Below are 6,194 nucleotides of genomic sequence, written 5' to 3'. Positions count from 1 at the left end.
TTCCGCTCCGACAGCTCCCGCCCCGGAAGTCCCCAGCAAAAGTGCCCCTCCAGGAGCTGGAAAGGAACGTCGCGCCGCTGGTTCCGGGGCGCGCCCAGGAAGGTGGGGTTGTGTCCCCGCGGGAGGCCCTCACGGGGGAAAGCGAGAGGCCTTCTGAGGGGGAGGCGGTGAGTGGGGCGGGAGGCCCTCTGGGGGAGAGGCGGGAGCCTCGCGGAAGGAGGAGCGCGAGGCACTCTCGGGGAGATGCGGGAGGCGCGCGGGGCGGTGCCAGGCCTCTGGGAGGGAGGCGGAGAGCCGGGCGGGAGGACCTCTGGGAGGGAGGACGGGAAGGGGGCCGGGGGCGGAGGCCCTCTGGGGAGGGAGGCAGGGAGGGGCTACGCTGGACCCTCTGGGAGGAGGCAGGGAGGGGCTACGCTGGACCCTCTGGGAGGAAGGCGGGAGGGGCTACGCTGGACCCTCTGGGAGGAAGGCGGGAGGCCCTCTGGGGAGGGAGGCAGGGAGGGGCTACGCTGGACCCTCTGGGAGGAGGCAGGGAGGGGCTACGCTGGACCCTCTGGGAGGAGGCAGGGAGGGGCTACGCTGGACCCTCTGGGAGGAAGGCGGGAGGCCCTCTGGGGAGGGAGGCAGGGAGGGGCTACGCTGGACCCTCTGGGAGGAGGCAGGGAGGGGCTACGCTGGACCCTCTGGGAGGAAGGCGGGAGGCCCTCTGGGGAGGGAGGCAGGGAGGGGCTACGCTGGACCCTCTGGGAGGAGGCAGGGAGGGGCTACGCTGGACCCTCTGGGAGGAGGCAGGGAGGGGCTACGCTGGACCCTCTGGGAGGAGGCAGGGAGGGGCTACGCTGGACCCTCTGGGAGGAGGCAGGGAGGGGCTACGCTGGACCCTCTGGGAGGAAGGCGGGAGGGGCTACGCTGGACCCTCTGGGAGGAAGGCGGGAGGCCCTCTGGGGAGGGAGGCAGGGAGGGGCTACGCTGGACCCTCTGGGAGGAGGCAGGGAGGGGCTACGCTGGACCCTCTGGGAGGAGGCAGGGAGGGGCTACGCTGGACCCTCTGGGAGGAAGGCGGGAGGCCCTCTGGGGAGGGAGGCAGGGAGGGGCTACGCTGGACCCTCTGGGAGGAGGCAGGGAGGGGCTACGCTGGACCCTCTGGGAGGAAGGCGGGAGGCCCTCTGGGGAGGGAGGCAGGGAGGGGCTACGCTGGACCCTCTGGGAGGAGGCAGGGAGGGGCTACGCTGGACCCTCTGGGAGGAGGCAGGGAGGGGCTACGCTGGACCCTCTGGGAGGAGGCAGGGAGGGGCTACGCTGGACCCTCTGGGAGGAGGCAGGGAGGGGCTACGCTGGACCCTCTGGGAGGAGGCAGGGAGGGGCTACGCTGGACCCTCTGGGAGGAAGGCGGGAGGGGCTACGCTGGACCCTCTGGGAGGAAGGCGGGAGGGGCTACGCTGGACCCTCTGGGAGGAGGCAGGGAGGGGCTACGCTGGACCCTCTGGGAGGAAGGCGGGAGGGGCTACGCTGGACCCTCTGGGAGGAGGCAGGGAGGGGCTACGCTGGACCCTCTGGGAGGAGGCAGGGAGGGGCTACGCTGGACCCTCTGGGAGGAAGGCGGGAGGGGCTACGCTGGACCCTCTGGGAGGAGGCAGGGAGGGGCTACGCTGGACCCTCTGGGAGGAGGCAGGGAGGGGCTACGCTGGACCCTCTGGGAGGAAGGCGGGAGGCCCTCTGGGGAGGGAAGCAGGGAGGGGCTACGCTGGACCCTCTGGGAGGAGGGAGGGAGGCAGGGAGGGGCTACGCTGGACCCTCTGGGAGAGCCCCCTTGAGCCCTTCTGGGCGGGAGGTCGGGGTTAGCGGCCCAGCCCTGGAATTTCGTGATTGTTTGAATCTCAGTCCCTGCTCTGAATTAGCTTTAGAAGGTAAATGGTTAGGAATGGCCTTCCCGAAGTCCCAACCATTGGGAGGCAGAAGCAGGAAAATGGCTAGTTAGGAGGCAGCACTGGCAACCTTGCAAGATCCTGCCTCAAAATAAATGTTTCTTTTGAATCTAAAAAAGAGGGAAAAAAAAAAAATGATCCGAGTGCGGTGGCACTCGCTTGTAATCCCAGTGGCTTGGGAGGCCAAGACAGGAGGATCGAAAGTTCAAGGGCAAGGTGCTAAGCAACTCAGCGAAACTCTGTTTCTAAATAAAATACAAAATAGGGCTGGTGATGTGGCTCAGTGCTTGAGTGCCTGTGAGTTCAATCCCTGGTACCAAAAAAAAAAAAAAAAAGTGGGAAGAACACATGATTTCCCATAAGGAATCACATTTCCTTCCATTTCAGCAGAAAAGGCTGCTCTCACTTCTATCAACCACATCCTTCCTGATAGGTAACACAGACATGAGCAGTGGAAACTTGAAGTTAAGGGAGTAGTTCTGCAAACTGGTTCCACTATGCTGACCCTACTCCCAACCCACATGTGCTTTCTTTTAAAAAGCAATTTGCCTGCAACACTGCCTGGCTTCAGTCAATAGGCTATGTTGCATTTCTCAGCAAACACCCTTTTATCTGCAAGAGAAATGCAGGCCCGAAATGCTGACAAGAACACGTTCCCCAGAAGAGTGGTGGACTTTTGCTACGCATTCACAGCCAGATTCCAGAACTTAGGGAGCTAAGGATAATTTCCCCTACCCATAAATGCTGAATTACAACTGGTCAGCAAAGGCCAAAGTGAAATGGAGTTGCCTTGGACGTGTTACCAAGAGCATTAGGGACTTAGAAGCCTGATGCAATCCTGTTGTCAGTCAAAAGTCAAAAGGTGGAGCTGGGTGGGACTATAGAATCTTCTCTGGGGACCCCCAATGAAACTAGAGGGTAGGAGGGATATATTGTCCTTTCTGAGAGAACCCACTCTATCCCTTGAGAGTGTCTCCCACACACGCTCATGCCTGTATGGCCAAGTAGTGTTTTGAGGGTATAGTTTTATGTACCCTGTAGTTCCATCTCCTCCCCAACTCCTATGTATCAGGTAGTGATCACTCTGTGCCTATTAATGTGGGTAAAGCATGCTGTAAACTGTAATTTTTTTCTTTCTTTTTTTTTTTGTACTTGGGATTGAACCCAGGGGTGCTTAACCACGGAGCCACATCCCCAGCCCTTTTATATATTTTATTTAGAGACAGGATCTTGCTAGGTTGCTTAGGCCTTGCTGAATTGTTGAGGCTGGGTTTGAACTTTCCATCCTCCTGTTTCAGCCTCCCAAGTTGCTGGAATTACAGGCATGTGCCACCGCGCCTGGCCAATGTAAGCAGTATTTTCAACTGCTGCTTCTCACTTAGCTGCCCTCCTATGGAAGAATTGTGGCTTACATTCTTAGGCTGTCTATCCTAGTGCATAATCTGCACAGGATATACTCTATCTGCTGAAGATCCCACCATGAAGGAGTAAGACTGAAATTTCCCCTTCCTCTTCCCAAAACCAGGGGCTTCCAACCAATTGTGGTGCATTTTCTGCTTGCTTTCTGTTCTTTGCCTGAGTGCATAATTACAAATATGTCTCCTTTCTACAAAAAGTGGGATGATGCATATGTTTATTACCTCATGGGGACAAGGGGTACACTTTCTCGAGGTAGTGCTCCACAAATACAGAGTCAAATTGGCAGAAGAGTGGATTGTATTCAAGCCAGCTCTAGAGAGGGATAGAGAAAATATTTTTTTCACAGTCTTCAGAAAACTCAAGGGTGAGGAAAGCTGTTACAAGAGAACAGAGACAAAAGTACATAAACAGATGTAGCTAGGTTGTGTTATGCCAGGCTGCTAGCTGGGGCAGGGGGTGACCAGTTCCCTGCATGAGAAGTGAAGACAATTTGGAGCTTTAATTCTTAGTGTGTGGGGCCACCCCTGAGCTATTTAGTGTCTTCTTTCAGCCTTGAACCAAAGAGGTTTGGGTCTGGCTTTGCATGCTGTTTTGTGGCCCCTCCCACTTGATGGATTGCCACAGATGCCTGTGGCCTTTACCTCTGCTGGGCTAAGGAGTCTGCTTTCTCAGAGCTCTGGACCTGGATATTACCCCTTGCCTTATTTGGTGAAGAACATTCCATCGAAATTTTTTTTTAAGCCCCCTTGTATAAATAAAGGAAACACAGGTTCTCGCATTCTCTTTTTCCAGTGTGGAAGCTTGGCCTGTAAGTACAAAGAGCCATCCTTTATAAAAAATTACTTCCGTGACCTGTGGTCTTTACACCACCAGCCTACTCCACGCGGAGGGACCCTGTTTCCGTGGCATGCACGGGATGTGGGCAGGATCTCAGTATGTGGAAGTTGCCCTTAATTTCAGAGGGATTCTGTTTCATGTGCACTGGCATACCTCAAGATCTTACCCATCAGTGCCTGTTTTGCTGTCTTTGATGACTGGGTTTCTGTCATGTCATTTCTGCTAGATCAGGGTTTGTTTTTTTTTTTTTTTTTTAGTACCAGGGATTGAACTCAGGGACACTCAACCACTGAGCCACATCCCCAGCCCTATTTTTTTTTTTTTTTTTAGAGGCAGGGTCTCATTGAGTTGCTTAGTGCCTCGCCATTGCTAAGGCTGGCTTTGAATTCTCCACCCTTCTGCCTCAGCCTCCCAAGCCACTGGGATTACAGGTGTGTGCCACATGCCCAGCCAGGTTGGGTTTTGATGCAGGGCAAATCAGCCCCATGTGCCATAAGGAGTGGCCACCATAGTAAAGGCCTGGGCCTCAGGGTGCTCACACCTTACTCTGGGTGTGTCTGGGTTGGTGTTTTATCAGATGAACACTTGAGTCAGTGACTGAGTAAAACAGACACTCCATTGTGTGAGTGCCTCATGCAAACCACTGAGGTTCAAATAGAACAAAAAGACTGTCTGCCTGACTGAAGTGGGATATCATTTTCTCCTGGCTTCAGACTCAGACTTCCACTTGGATTGAGACTTAGACCTTATCTCTCCTGGGTCTCTATCTGCCAGAGCAGATCCTGGATTCCCAGCCTCCAAAAATCATGTGAGCCGAGTCCTCATAACAAGTCCGTTATCTTTCTCTGTTCTCTCTCTGGAGGACCCAGACTAACACATGGTCCATCTCCTTCAAGCTGGGCTTCCAAGTCTTCCTTTCCTTTCAGCAGTGCCCTGTCCTGTCCTCACAGAAACACCACTTGTTGGTCTGCCTCCTGGTCCTCACCACCCTGCAGTCTTTGTGCTCCTCAAAGCAAACATTGGAGGACATGTGAGGTGGTACCTGCATCCCTTGGCTCCTTGTCCCTTCCTCCATCCTCAAAGCAGCAGAGCAGCACCTTCCAATCTCTTCACTTCCCTCTTTCGCTTGGCGGGATCCCATGGACACGCTGCACTCACCCAAATAACCAAGGATACTTGCCCTAGTTAAAATCCTAGATCTGATCACCCCTGGAAAGTCTGTTTTGCCATCTGAGGTAACATGTTCCTAGGTCAGGGTTTGGGTATGGCTATCTGGGGGACCCCACCTTACCAGAGTCAGCCTTCCTAGGCATACCTTTATTACTCAAGGGTAAGAATGCAGATGGGTCCAAGAAAACCCATCCTTCTTCCTGGAAAACAACTCCGTGCATCGATTCTGTTCCAGAACCATCTCCTTCTAACTCTGTGACCTTGGGACTTGCCCATTCCTCACTGAAGGGCTGCCCCAGGGTAGGGAGGGCAGACCTTCAGGATGCAGCCAGAGGCAGAGGTGTAAAACCACAAAGGCCAGGAAGCCCTAGAAAGTCATTGTGTGAGGCCACATCTGAGGCAGCAACATGTGGGGCCTGGAAAGATGTGGGCTCTGGAGCTGAGCTGCTGTGTTCAAGACCAACACCTCTCTGTGCGTTCTCTTCTGGAGTATGTCAGATGGGGACAATGAGAGCTGATACTTCATAGGACTGACATGCCATTGTCCATGAGATAGTTAAAGAGAACTGTGGGAATAAAGCTGGGCATGTCCTTACAGTAAATATATGTATTGTAAGGGTTACATGCTACAATCATGGTGGTGTTATCATAGAAAATAGTAGTCTGTGCCCACAAGTCTGAGAGAAACAAAGTCGTAGCATGAGGCCACCCACCTGTTTCTTTTTGGTCTCTTGTCTTGTCTACCTATTTCTTGATGGCCAAAACTGGGGAGGGGGGGGTCTCACAGTTCCCAGCACTCAGGCATCTGGCAGCTTCTCTCTCATGGGAAGGCTGGTCACCCCC

Source organism: Callospermophilus lateralis, chromosome 12, assembly GCF_048772815.1.
Source record: "Callospermophilus lateralis isolate mCalLat2 chromosome 12, mCalLat2.hap1, whole genome shotgun sequence".
Classification (NCBI taxonomy): Eukaryota; Metazoa; Chordata; class Mammalia; order Rodentia; family Sciuridae; genus Callospermophilus; species Callospermophilus lateralis.
This window is presented reverse-complemented; position numbering follows the sequence as displayed.